The sequence below is a fragment of the Limulus polyphemus genome, unplaced genomic scaffold (genome assembly GCF_000517525.1).
Source record: "Limulus polyphemus unplaced genomic scaffold, Limulus_polyphemus-2.1.2 Scaffold9639, whole genome shotgun sequence".
In the NCBI taxonomy this organism is placed as follows: Eukaryota; Metazoa; Arthropoda; class Merostomata; order Xiphosura; family Limulidae; genus Limulus; species Limulus polyphemus.
The window spans coordinates 4955-18388 of record NW_013675249.1 but is presented as its reverse complement, the minus strand read 5'-3'; the positions used below and the strand labels follow the sequence as shown (position 1 = coordinate 18388).

Below are 13434 nucleotides of genomic sequence, written 5' to 3'. Positions count from 1 at the left end.
ACTAGATATGTGTTAGTCTTGTATATATAAGACGGTCACAACGTGACGGAACAGTGAGTGTGTAATTGAACTAAGTATTGTTGGAGTCGAGCACGTGAGACGTACGATGAGAATTATAGCGTTTGTTATAGCGCGACTGTCGAAATTAAATGTATCGCAAAGTTATATTCAGAAAGAATAAACCAGTTTTATTTAAGAAAGGACTTGTGTCGCTAAAGTTTCGTCGGAACGAATTTGCGGAAAATTAATTAACAAACGGAGACGTAACAATACACTTTAAAAATCACAGCGATTCACAATCTCGATAACAAAACACACCCTAGCTCGGAACAGAATCGTAAATTACCCGGAACTCTCTTCATTCATTACCGCATGTTTTATTTATTTATTTCTGGCTTTATTGGATTGAAAAATTATTATTTCCAAAGAAATAATTATAAATCAGGTATGCTCGGAAATTAAGCAATCTTAAACTTAAAAAGGTAAACCTAAAAGTACAAAGCAAAGAGTATATGGCTGATATAGGACAGATGGTCCATCAGGGCTGCGGGGATCTATAAATCCTATGCCAAGAATTTTACGTGGGGGGAACAGGAGTACCCCGAGAAAATCCACTTTCAGTGGGAACGACCAATCCGTTACCAGTGCCCGAGAAGAAGTATGTTGGGAAGGCAAAGTTTAGTCTGATGCAGGGGGTTGATTAACTTTTGAATGAGTTGTGGATTCTCCTGATGTTTGCCATGGTTTTATTGGGGTACAGGTTCAGGTTACAGGATGGATTTAAAGGAGTGAAGTCCTCGGTGATGCTGGTGAGTGTGCGGAGGGCACAGAAAAGTTCGTTGGATAGGTTGAGGTCGGTAGAGGTGTCAATTACTAGAACGTTGGTGAATTTGAAGACGATGGTTTAGAAAGTGGCATGGGGCTGAGAGGCGGATTGCTGGTTTGTTGATAAGCATCGTTGGTTACTAGAAAGACTGACAGCTGGTCCTGGGTTCTTTTTTTTCTCCTTGTAGTGGTGGTTTGGGTCAACTTGTCTTGTGTTTCAGAAGTGGGTGAAGTTTGAGTAGCCTGGTCAAGTGTAATAGGATGGGCTGTAGAGTACTGGTTGACGGTGATTTTCTTTTAGTGTTGTGGAACGTGGGCTGGGAAAGGTAGGAGGTGGATGAGGCTTACAATGTGGTTTTTCCGCTCTGAAGTGATAGTAATCAAGATAGCAGCTGTGAGTGAGGATAGGATCTGCAGTTATCTTGGAAGTTGTGACAACTTTTTTTTTTTTTTCATGAAAGTGGAGGGTGAACCAGTTTTCTTTGATGAGATATGATGGATTATCGTTAGATGTACTGGACGTTGAATTATTTTCACCAGGTAATTCAAAAGAACTAGTCAACTAAATAACTACTACAATTAAAAACAACAACAAAAACGTATTTGTTATATTGAAAGGATACTGAGGATGTCGAAAAAAAGCAACATTTTAAGGTAATTTAAAACTATGCCCGTAAACTAAAATTACCTTTATATAACAAAGTTACTATTTTATTAAATAAATTCCTGAAAAAGATGATTACAAAGTCTAGTCCATAGAATGTGAATCATGAAAATGTATTTTTAAAACTATGAATATGTTTGATTGAATCAGTGAAACTAAGGTATTGTTACGACAGCGGAAGTCACGCGACGCTGGGATTATGGATGCTGGAGTTTCTCGAAAGATCATGAAGGCCCGAGTGCATTCGAGACGCCCTCTTTTTAGAAAATAAGCCTGGCGAGAAAAACCAGCGAGATCGAAGAGATAGATAATTGAGTCAAGCGAACAGTAGGCACTGTAAGTAAAGTGTGTGAATTACTGTGATTTATAGCGTGTGTTATAACGGTTGTTAAGTTTAAAGTAACTGTGGAAATTATGTGTATTACTAGAAGTTGTATCGGGAAAGAATAAACTGGTTTAATCAAGAAAGAACTTGTGTCACTGAAGTTCCTCGGAAATAATTTCTACCGAAAATTAACAAACAAGTAGATACGCAACAGTATTATGGTGTAGTTGTAAAAATAATTATGAGATTAAAATATAGTTACGGTTATTATTAGGCTACTAGTACCAGTAACTTTATGAAATAGAGCTTTCAATTTATTATTACTAATGTCATTATTTTTCTTACTAGTTTTAGAATCGTTGGTATAAAATTGTTTATTGAAAGGAGACTGTTATGTAGGATCTTTTCAATTTCATAGTTATTGCTAACAGCTTGCTTTTTTTTTCACTTTCAGCACTGTGTTATCGGTATCTAAAAGTTGTTTGTTTATTTTTAGGGTAAAGATACGTTCGATTATCTGCTGTTTCTACTGCGAAGAATCGAGCCACGGGTTTCAGGGTTGTAAGTACATAAATTTACCGCTGAACTAAAAGTTGAATAAAAATAAAACTATAAATTCTTTTATGCTGGTTATTAGTGGTAGTTTGTTTGTTTTACAGAGACTTTTGTTTTGATTAGCTTAGAGCATTACATTATATTGTAATTTTCAAAACTTCGAGTCATATAATTCAAATTTACTATTTTAATTATATTTGTTTAATCAGAAGCTTTAATTGGTCTATAATTTCATATCGCCCTCTGCCGACGACTATTAACTTAATAATACAGGTCAAATATGTGTGCATACAGTATCACTATAAATAGTGCAATTGAGAAGAAAAAGTTTGTTGTATTTTTGTGATAGTTTCAAGTTAATTTATTATCAGAAATATAAAATCCAGTTTTGATACGTAAAATTTGATACATCTCGCTACATTATATATGTAGACTCGATTTAGAAAAAAGAAGTTAGACTGTTACTGTTAGAGACTTCTTTATAGTTATAGTATAACTTGTACTATTACTATATTAATAATATAAGCCTATAGTTGAAATCAAACTGGTGCCGTGGGAGCTTGCGATTATTTTATTGTGGAAGTTTGGATAGGGTCGATTGCTAGTTAAATGGTAATAGCAATTGCGCGATCGACTTTTTAGTTTATTGTTCATTGAACTGAACTCTTGCAGTTGAAACTGGTGAACTTGACGTAAGCTTAACTTGAATTTGAAAGAAGAAAATATTATTTATTTATATTATTACTCGTACCTTCGTTGAAAACTTGGTATGTTTGAGCAACTTACTTTGCTCTATGAAAGTTCGAATATCTGTAATTTGGTGACTTTGCAGTTTACTTCATTTTGAAAGTTGGGATTTGAATTTCAAGTGAATATGTCACAAGGAAGCAGACCTAATTTGTAATTTGTAAGCATAGTAATTGCATTTTAGCCTTAGGCTAACCTATGAACTAAATGACTGTTAGTGTTGCCAGTACTGACTTGAGTAGTCAGTGTGTAAATACACAAGTCAATTTGAACATTGGTTACTGAATGTTTCTTAGTAAATAACAGTAGTACTTGGCTGTATCTAAGCTACATTGACTTTCTTTAAAAAAACAAAAGTAAATTTTAATTTTTATACATGTTAAATATGGGTTATGTAACCAGAGCTAATTAAAACTAAGTAAAAAAAATTTCTTTAAGTCACCGGACACTAAATATTGTGTAAATTGATAACTCAAGTATACAAACTAAAATACAAAAAAGAAAAAAATGTTCATCAGACGTCCAGCATTGGCTTTTTATACTGTGGTTGTGCTTGTGACAGCTCCATTTTTCACCATGTTTATTCTCTGGAATGGACCAGGTGAGTGAAGTTGCTTTAATTTAAAGTTTCAGATTTGTAGCTATTTATGATAATGTTTTAGATGTATAAATGCATTTTGTTACACAAAGATATGATCCAAGTTATATTGAATGCATTTTACTTTTTAATTCAAAAGTTTGTTTTTTATAATATCCAACATTATTTCAATAAAAATAGTGTTTTTCATTATAATACTAGTCAGGACAGGCTTCCTAACATACAGGTCATTTGAGAAAAATCTTTTAGCCTGAGAGAGAGGTGTACTGATGCTAGAAAATAAAACTATCATGTGAAATTAAGTATTCAACATTCAGTGGTAAACCTCTTCCTGTTTTCTTCTCCTTTCGTTCTCGTTGCTTTATTCTATCGTATGGAACTTAGCAAATCATTGTGTTTTATCTTTAAATACTGGTTAGATCTGTTTGATTAGTTTGGATGTGTCTGAATAAATTAGATAGATAGCTTTTTGTATGATTACTGTTGGCACGACTGAATGAACTTGCTAGATCTGTTTGTCTAATTAATGGTGAGGAATCTGAATGAATCGGGTATATCTAGATATTTGTATGAATAGGGGGAAAATTTTTGAATGAAATAGTTATGTTTTTCTGATGAGGGATTTAATGATTATTTTTCAGAAGTCTTTTGAAACTGGGAAAATTCCTATTTAATGTAAGTTTTCTGTTACAGCCCTTTTAGTTTTAATTTGTATCATTAGCAAGTTGAACCTATTGCCACGAGTCATGGAAAAGAAATCCTAAAATTCAATAAGAAAATATCTTGTTTACCTATATAAATATAATAGTACTATCTGTTTTCTGTTGGTATGGAGGTTCAATAGGTCCATGTGAGAGTACGTACAAATTTTCAGTTTTGTGGTTTTTTTATTGGGTGTTCTTTACCACTACTTCGCCCCCTGTAGATGGATATTTGGCATGAAGGTTTGTTGGATCTATGTAGAGATAAATTGCAAATTTGCAGTTTCACATTTCGTATTTTGCAGTTTTTATGGGCATATTTGTATTTTTTATAATTACATTCAAGGGAAGCAACTTTCCTATTCCTAAGATAACCTTTCATTAATCATAAATTTACATAACTTCCATCCAGGGGACTGGTACTCCAGCTAGTAGAAAACTATTTTCTTCCCTGACAAACTTTTTGTAGTTTCTGTTTAGTGAATATTCTCTTTTTTCCATGAAGATATTCCATAGCTTTGTTTTTAATTTGCGTCAGTGATTTGGGGAACTTCTTGAACTGCAATACCTCGATGATATTAACAACATGTTTAGTGCTGATTCTGTTCAAAGTATTGTTCTAATAATTTCTGTAATTGTGCATGTTCTTTTTGGATTATTTAATGAAAAAAGAAAATTGCAAAGTCCAGTCCATTTAATGAAAAATAAAGCATTTCTTTGATTTATAAGCTCAACAAGTTGGCTTAAGTTTACAGTAGACACTAAGACAGCAGTTGCTAATTTTATCTTGTTTGTACATTACATAACTTTATCATGTCTCTAATACTTAATTCTAACACACTCAATATTTATAAAATCAAACTGGCAAACTACCTGACAGTATCAAACTAACAAACTCAATAATCAATCAACTACTGTGGGAGACTCCAAAGTTTATCATACTCTAGCCTAACTTGCATGTTATATAACTATTGTTTCTTAATTTGTTAAGAAGGTTTTAGTTATCAAGCCGTGTGTGCTCATCATGTGAAGTAAAAACTCTCCTTCTGGTAAAATGTGACATAATATAACATTTAAGGAACACAAAAGGCCTATTGGTCCATGTAGGTTGCTCCATCCACAAGAAGTATATTCCAAACCACTTGTTATCATTTAAATATTTATCAATCTTCCCCTTAAACTCCCTTATCTTTAACACATCCACTGCATCTGGAGGCAACCCATTCCAAGGGTTAACCAATCTGTTATAAAAATACAATATAATCCCTATCCTACCAAACTTTATATTCCAATATAGTACTTCCCTCCTCTCACAAGATTAGCTATTCTCATCCAGTGCTGCTCTCTCTATGCAGATTTTTTCTTTATACATGCCACAGGCTTTTTGCTCCCCCCTATTGGAATCGAATGATTCCAACATGTCTCTCGTAAATCATCCTCCATCACTTTAACACCAATAGGACTGTGACATACTCATGTGACTCCCTTTATACGCCTCTACTTAACTACCATTTCTCATTTGGCAGTGCTTGTGCTCAGATGTGTTTCTTTTTGTTTGTTTAAAGTTTCACGTTGTTGTTTTTTTTCATCTTCATTTATTTTTACTTCTGTTAAGACAGTTTCTTAACTTCATTTTAATCCCAGTTTATTACAGTTGCATTGTTATTTATACTTTCAATTATTGGTTGACTCTTCCTCATTATGAATTCCGAAGTTCATGTTACCACTTCAAGGGTCACACCTGCCACTAGCCTCAGGTGCACATGACCTGGAGGTTGATTTATCCACGTTTATTTGCCAGGAGATTGAACGTTACATGTGTCAACCTCTGTCTCCGGATTTTGCCCCACTTCCTCCCGAACAAACTGAGTCTGTTCAGATGGACAAGAACTTGAATCACCGATTTCCACCTCCTGATTTTGCCATGCCTTCCCATGCCCTGCCTGGGAGTCAGTTAGGCCTAATATGGTCTTTTTGGATTTCATTTCTCAGATTATTTTGAGTAATTAATCTATGTACGGTTTCGGTAAATTTGACTTATCTCGCAACCACCATAAAAAATGAGGAAATAAACATAAATTATGCCTCTTTCATTCCAGAATGAACACAAATTATAACACAAACATAAATGTTTAGACAAAATAGCTTAAATCTCATAAGATTATACATTTATATATATTTATTACTTTTATTATATTGACCTTTCACCCATGCCTGGCTAACAATAGAAGTTATAATGATGAAGCTCATGTGCACTCATGTTACCCTATCAAATAACATAAAGGTGACCTTTGGTCTGTGCAAAGTAACTTGTCTTGGCTGTGTTTTAGTTGACCAGTATTTTGTAAAATAGTCACATTTCAATTATTATATATTGTATAAGTATATAAATTATTGCTATTTTGAAATAAGGATATCAAACAAAATATTTTTTTTAGAGTTTATATATACTTTTGAATAACTAAAAAATCATAAATTACTACATTAATACCATAGAATTTTACTGTAATTTATCAAATGTAGTAACTAAGCTGTATTTGGGTCTAAAAAAAATATGAAATTTCGAGCAGACTAAAAACACAACTTACCTCATTGAAATCTTGGTTCAAAATAAAAAAATGGCACCAGGTGCATTAGAAAGGCTGAGAAAAACCACTAGGGGGACATCCTGAACTTCCAATTGGTTATTCTTGTCATATATAGAAGTAAGTGTGTATATAAGGGAGCATTTTCAAGAATGGAAAGAAGTGAGCGTGGTGCCACTGTGTTTGATTTATTATGTGAGCAATATCTCAGCAAATAGAAAAGATAAGAAGCTCTTATTTTATATTCTAGCTTGTCAATATCTGAAATCTAAGTTTCTAATTCGTATTAAACTACAGACTTAGTATTTTGACTTCACAAACATTTAATTTGAACCAGTGCTGCATTCAACATACCACATGACACACTAAAATCTATGTTTATCTGTGTTTTTTTCATATTTCTTTTAAATTAAGAAATTGAGTGAAGTATAGTTCTAAAATTTGAATTATAACCTACAGTTTGATGTGGTGAGGGATATTCGAGTGTTTGAGGCACAGTACATCTGTTACATGTGGTCTTGTTGTATTTCCCAGGATTTGTTTACAAGTATGTCAAAAATGTTGCAATACTATGAGTATCTTGCTTTTTAAACAGAAATTATCATCTAGAAATAAAACTTTCAAATTTACCAAAACTTTAGAGAGGAAGATTAAGTTTAGGGGGAAGCTCCCACCCTCAATCCTATTAAAGGAAAGTGTCTCTAATGAAAATGTCCAATATATTAAGAATACAGCAACAAACTAGGAATGAATAAGATTAACCAAAGCTCACTTCAATAAGTTTGGTAGTTTTGAAATGATACATTTGTGCAAGTCGATGAAAAATGAAGACTTTTGTACATTATCCTTATGCTTATTACTTTAATTGTTTTAAATTTTGAGTGAATGCATAACATAATTTGATCTTGCTAAGTGTTTTGTGCTGTATGTATTTTCTTTCACTGTGTTAGGTTTAGTTTTCTTGACCATCAAAATGCAGTTGAGTGACATCCATGCAGTATCTGTTTAGGTAATAATTCCATTTAAAGAAGGAAGAAACTGTAAACTATCATGGATGATTCTGAATAATATTTTATTTAAAGTTTGGGAGGAAGAAAGAAAAATTAACTGCTTTTCAAATGTTATATGAACTATTCTAGATAACAATGATAGTAGAGTGGAGAGATGAAATAAACTTTATATATATATTTGTTGTAAAACCTTGTAAGTAATATTTCTAGTTGGGGAAGGTGGAATAAACTGTAGCTTGTTTACACTTTGTTTTAAACCATGTAGATAATAGTTTCAGTTGGGAAAGGTGGAATAAACTGTAGCTTGTTTACACTTTGCTGTAAACCATGTAGATAATAGTTTCAGTTAGGAAAGGAGGAATAAACTGTAGCTTGTTTACACTTTGCTGTAAACCATGTAGATAATAGTTTCAGTTGGGAAAGGTGGAATAAACTGTAGCTTGTTTACACTTTGCTGTAAACCATGTAGATAATAGTTTCAGTTGGGAAAGGTGGAATAAACTGAATCTTGTTTACACTTTGCTGTAAACCATGTAGATAATAGTTTCAGTTGGGAAAGGAGGAATAAACTGTAGCTTGTTTACACTTTGCTGTAAACCATGTAGATAATAGTTTCAGTTGGGAAAGGTGGAATAAACTGAATCTTGTTTACACTTTGCTGTAAACCATGTAGATAATAGTTTCAGTTGGGAAAGGATGAATAAACTGTAGCTTGTTTACACTTTTCTTTCGTGTGTATCGGTTTCATACACGCAGCTGTGTGGAATGTGGAGGTCATGATATATTGAACACAGGGGAATTAGGGTCACTACCAAGCATTATATCGTGTTTAGAACGGTTGTGTTTATTTTCTAGGTCAACAGTGCCGTGCCATTGATTGTATTAAAGCAAAATCCTGCATATTGTTCTATACGGCACGTGACACCCGTATTGTAGTGAATATACTTGAGGACAAACAAGGACCGATTAATCAAAAGGGACCAGCATTTATAATATGCTGTTTGGTCATGACTTATAAATGACTTTCATAAAGTTTTTAATTATTAAAATTCATTTGATTTATGTGATCCACACCATAACAGTTGTTGTCAAGGGAAATTGATGATATATAGCGTCTATGTCTGACGTATCCTTATCCCTAAACTACCCGATAGATTGTCGCTAACCTACACTTATCCCTAAACTACCCGATAGTTTCTGTCGCTAACCTACACTCATCCCTAAACTACCCCATAGTTTCTGTCGCTAACCTACACTCATTCTTAAACTACCCGATAGTTTCTGTCGCTAACCTACACTCATCCCTAAACTACCCGATAGTTTCTGTCGCTAACCTACACTCATCCCTAAACTACCCGATAGTTTCTGTCGCTAACCTACACTTATCTCTAAACTACCCGATAGTTTCTGTCGCTAACCTACACTCATCCCTAAACTACCCGATAGTTTCTGTCGCTAACCTACACTTCTACACACGCTTGAATGACCGAAATCCTTCAGTTATAAATTACAGACTTTATATTCTTATACATTGCTGTAAACAGTATACATATATAGAAATGTATAATTAACGTAAACAAGTTTGAAAATTCGTTAAAGATGTTGATTTTTACTGATAGGCTAGCGGGAAGGCAGATAATCAACAATTTACACCACCAACCCTTGGGTTCCTCGAATTGAATAGTGGGATTTAGCCGTCACACTTATAGTACACCCACGACCACAAAGAGCGGAGCGTGATTTTAAGGCAACGGAACCCGAACAGTGGATCTTCGAATTCACAGTCCAGCACTCCATCCACTTGGCTAGTCATACTATAATTAGTCATAGCCCATTTAGAAAGAAGAAATGGTTTCCGAGAGCTATGGTTGTTGATATGACGGAATAGCTCTGATCAAAGGTTCTTGTCATATTATTATAACACTATAAAGAAGTGAGAGAACGCTATGCATTATACAGCTTGAACTTTGAGTTTATCATTTAATGGATGCAGTGTAATTAAATAAATGTTGTTGTAATATATAAATTAAAGAGTTTGGGGATAACAAGTACGACCTGTATTTACCGTGATCGAGTACATTTTTATAATGGAAGTATACGAATCTGTTTCTTTTCGTGATGTTAATCTTTAAAAATCTACTGTATCCTGCGGTAATTGTATTGTGTTCTACTTTACCGCGTGTGTGTTGGACTACTTTAAGACAGAGGTGCTTCCCGATTCATGACCCTATTCGTGATTGGTCAATTATGGATAGAATGTGGATCGCTTTGAAAGAGTCAAGGCGTACTTAAATAGTCTAACATCTTTTATGATATATGCTGATCGTGCACCGACAAATTTTAATCTTAGTTTTTCTTTCCAGTTTATTTTAGTTTTACTAACTGGTTTATCAGTTTTATTTTAAAATAATCTCGTCTTTCCAACCTTAGAACGTGGAAGACGTGACATAATTATAAAATAAATAGCAGTCAGGTTTGTTCGTCAAACTTGTTCTTTTCCGCACAAGTTTTCACGTGAACGTTCCAAAGAAATACATGTCCTCGATCCTCAATGTGCAGAGGTGCTAAGTATGTCGTTATTCCTCAAACCAGGAATAATATGTTCTAGAAGTACACAATATCTGAGTTCTAATAAATGACGTTATAAAAGTGATAGTTAATTCCGTTATTATGTTCAAACAATTGGGATCTAACCTGGCCGTTCAGCACACGTTCAAACTGTAGGTAGATATTTCTAGCTCTTTTAAGTGAAAATATAGATTTTCGGCTTTTATTTCTTGCGCCGTGGTCTGCATATTTTGTATGTTTAGTTTACGTGAATTGAATAAAATTCTTTACGTGGTAATTACTTAAAACTCATAACGTGAGTTGTAACTTTTTCAGCGTGTAATATCGTCCATCTTTAAATAACTACAAAGGCCTGCGAATTTAAACTTCATAAAAGTTGTTTTGGTTTTTATAACGGATTATCCATAATTCAGCAAACAGATTTTGAAAATAACATGACACATGAACACTAGTTGGTTCCCTATTCTTTGAAAAACGTTCTTAATGTTTATTGTTTTTTGATTCATATGATTACTTTGGATTAAACAGTTACTGGTCCTGGCATTTTCATAAAATTAATATAGCTGCCCTATTATGTGATTTGGCTCTTGTTCTGTCTATAATCTCAACAATCGCAACTTTCTTTAGCTATTAGAAACTATGCATTAAAAAAAACAAAAAAAACGTATATCAGTGGTACCAACAATGAAAAATAATTACTTTTCTGTTTAAAATAAATGTCAAAACATTTTTGACTGAAGTTGGCTCGACAGGGAATTTCATTTTACAGACAACCTGGAAAAGTGCGTGATTCAGTGATACTTAAAGTGCGAAAACCTAAATTATCATTAGCACAAACATTTGGGTTATTATGACACATATTAGCAAGTTAAATATGCATAAACATTGTTTTATGTGCATCAATTTTTTTGCGTACTTTTAATTGTGCATGGAATATGAAGGTAGCTAAAATAGATTATGTAAACAAAATTTCCGTCTAAACGGAGTGTAACGACACTTAGACTTGTAGTCTCGTCTTCCTAAAGCTAGACCGTTTTATTACACCGTAAAAACCCTAATTAATTTCTATTTAGAGATAGACTTTTTCCATTAATTACATTATTTTAATCTTACAAATGTTATTGAATTAATAAAACAGTCTCAAGTCATTAGTCTTAGAAGGAACGTGTATATTAAGTCACTGAGATGTTTGTTTGGGTAATATTTAAAAGATATTAAAACATGGATGACTTAGCAACAACCTTGTATGTACTACACTTGAGCTGGGGTCGTTGCAAGGCGACCCCCCCCCCCCAAATAAAACAACAACAAAACAGGTGGTTTATTACCAATGTTAGTTGATGGATGGCAAGTAAAATATCAGAAATTTGGACATGTTTATTGAAAACAAATATCGAATTAAAAGTATTAGATTATAGAATGTTTCATTGACGCTAACTAATAATACGAAACATGTAAGGTGGTTTTCCAGAACGTGGCGTTGTTAATTGTCCATGAAACTTTGTTGCAACAGTTGGACCTGCACCCGTAAATTACAAAATATATTTTGTTCAGCCAATAATACATAATATAATGCATTGCAATAATATTGTTATGTATCTGCTTGTTTGTTAAATTTCGGTATAAATTCTTTCCGAGGAACTTCAGCGATACAAGTCCTTTCTTAATTAAAACTAGTTTATTCTTTCTCGATACAACTTTGTAATACACAGAATTTCCACAGTCACTTTAAACTTAACAAACTTTATAACACTCGCTATAAATCACAGTGATTCACACACTTTACTTACGGTGCCTACTGTTCGCTTGATTCAATTATCTATCACTTCAATACCTATCTATACCTCTTCAATCAATCATTCCGTAGGCTTTATCTGCCAGGCTTGTATACTAAAAAAGGGGGTGTCCTGAACGCACTAGGAAATTCATGATTATTCGAGAAACTCATCACATGTTACCAGCGTCACGTGATTTGCGCTGTCGTAACAATATATTGGGAAGTTTACTGTTTGCAGAGCTACTAACACTCACCCATTGGGTGTTGTATTTGGGTCTGTTCACACGTATTAGTAATTTAAGAAAGTTATCGGGCTTGTGTTTGTTAAGCAACAACAACAACAACAACAAAAATGCAAGGGAGAGAAAAAGGTAAAAATTGAAAGTAAATGTATGTTTACAACTTGGCAGATTTTGGATATATGCATATATTTTTAAACTACGGGATTTTGGACCACGGCGTGATATTGAGGAATTGATTGTTATGGAGATTGTGTAGTGCTAAAGTTGTCTAATATAGGTGGCGTGTTAATGTTTGTCATTGTGTCTAAATCCAAGGTCCGTATTAGAATAAAAATGTATTTTAATAAGTTTTACTTAGTAGCAGTTGTTATTCTATGTAATAAGCAACATTATGTAATAAAAAAAAAATACAAATTTACATTTGTATGGTGTATCACTCAATAACTGCAATAATTACACCTACTGCGGTTAGTGACGAACGTATTTCATTATTTGGGTACATAACATTCGTGTCTGTGTCACTTCCAGGTCCTACATCCTCTAATAATACAACTGTACGTTGTTTTGACATAGGAATATTGCAACAGTACTTTATAAACGGTGTTTTAGCAAGAGGTCTGATTCCGTGTATGAAGTGTCCTGAATGTATGATTAGAATTTACAACATAGTTATTTGCAATTATAATCTGACGATTTCGTGAAGGAACAAAACTAGGCGTAAACCTAAAAATTTTTGTAACGTGAATGATTGGTAAATGTATGGTAACGTTAATTCAAAGCCATTTGATACAGATGCACTTTATTGTTGCGTCAGCGAGGTCACGTGACTAGTATCAC

The 13434-nt window shown here is 33.5% G+C and overlaps 1 long non-coding RNA gene across 1 annotated transcript in view; it reads left to right on the top strand.

Annotated features, from left to right (window-relative positions):
* The first annotated feature begins 7 nt into the window (after positions 1-7).
* Positions 8-13434, top strand: part of LOC111083461 — a 14576-nt gene continuing 1149 nt past the window's right edge. Inside the window, exons 1-2 of the long non-coding RNA XR_002609046.1 lie at positions 8-53; positions 3359-3363. This is a non-coding gene — a long non-coding RNA (uncharacterized LOC111083461). The remainder of the gene's footprint in view (positions 54-3358; positions 3364-13434) is intronic.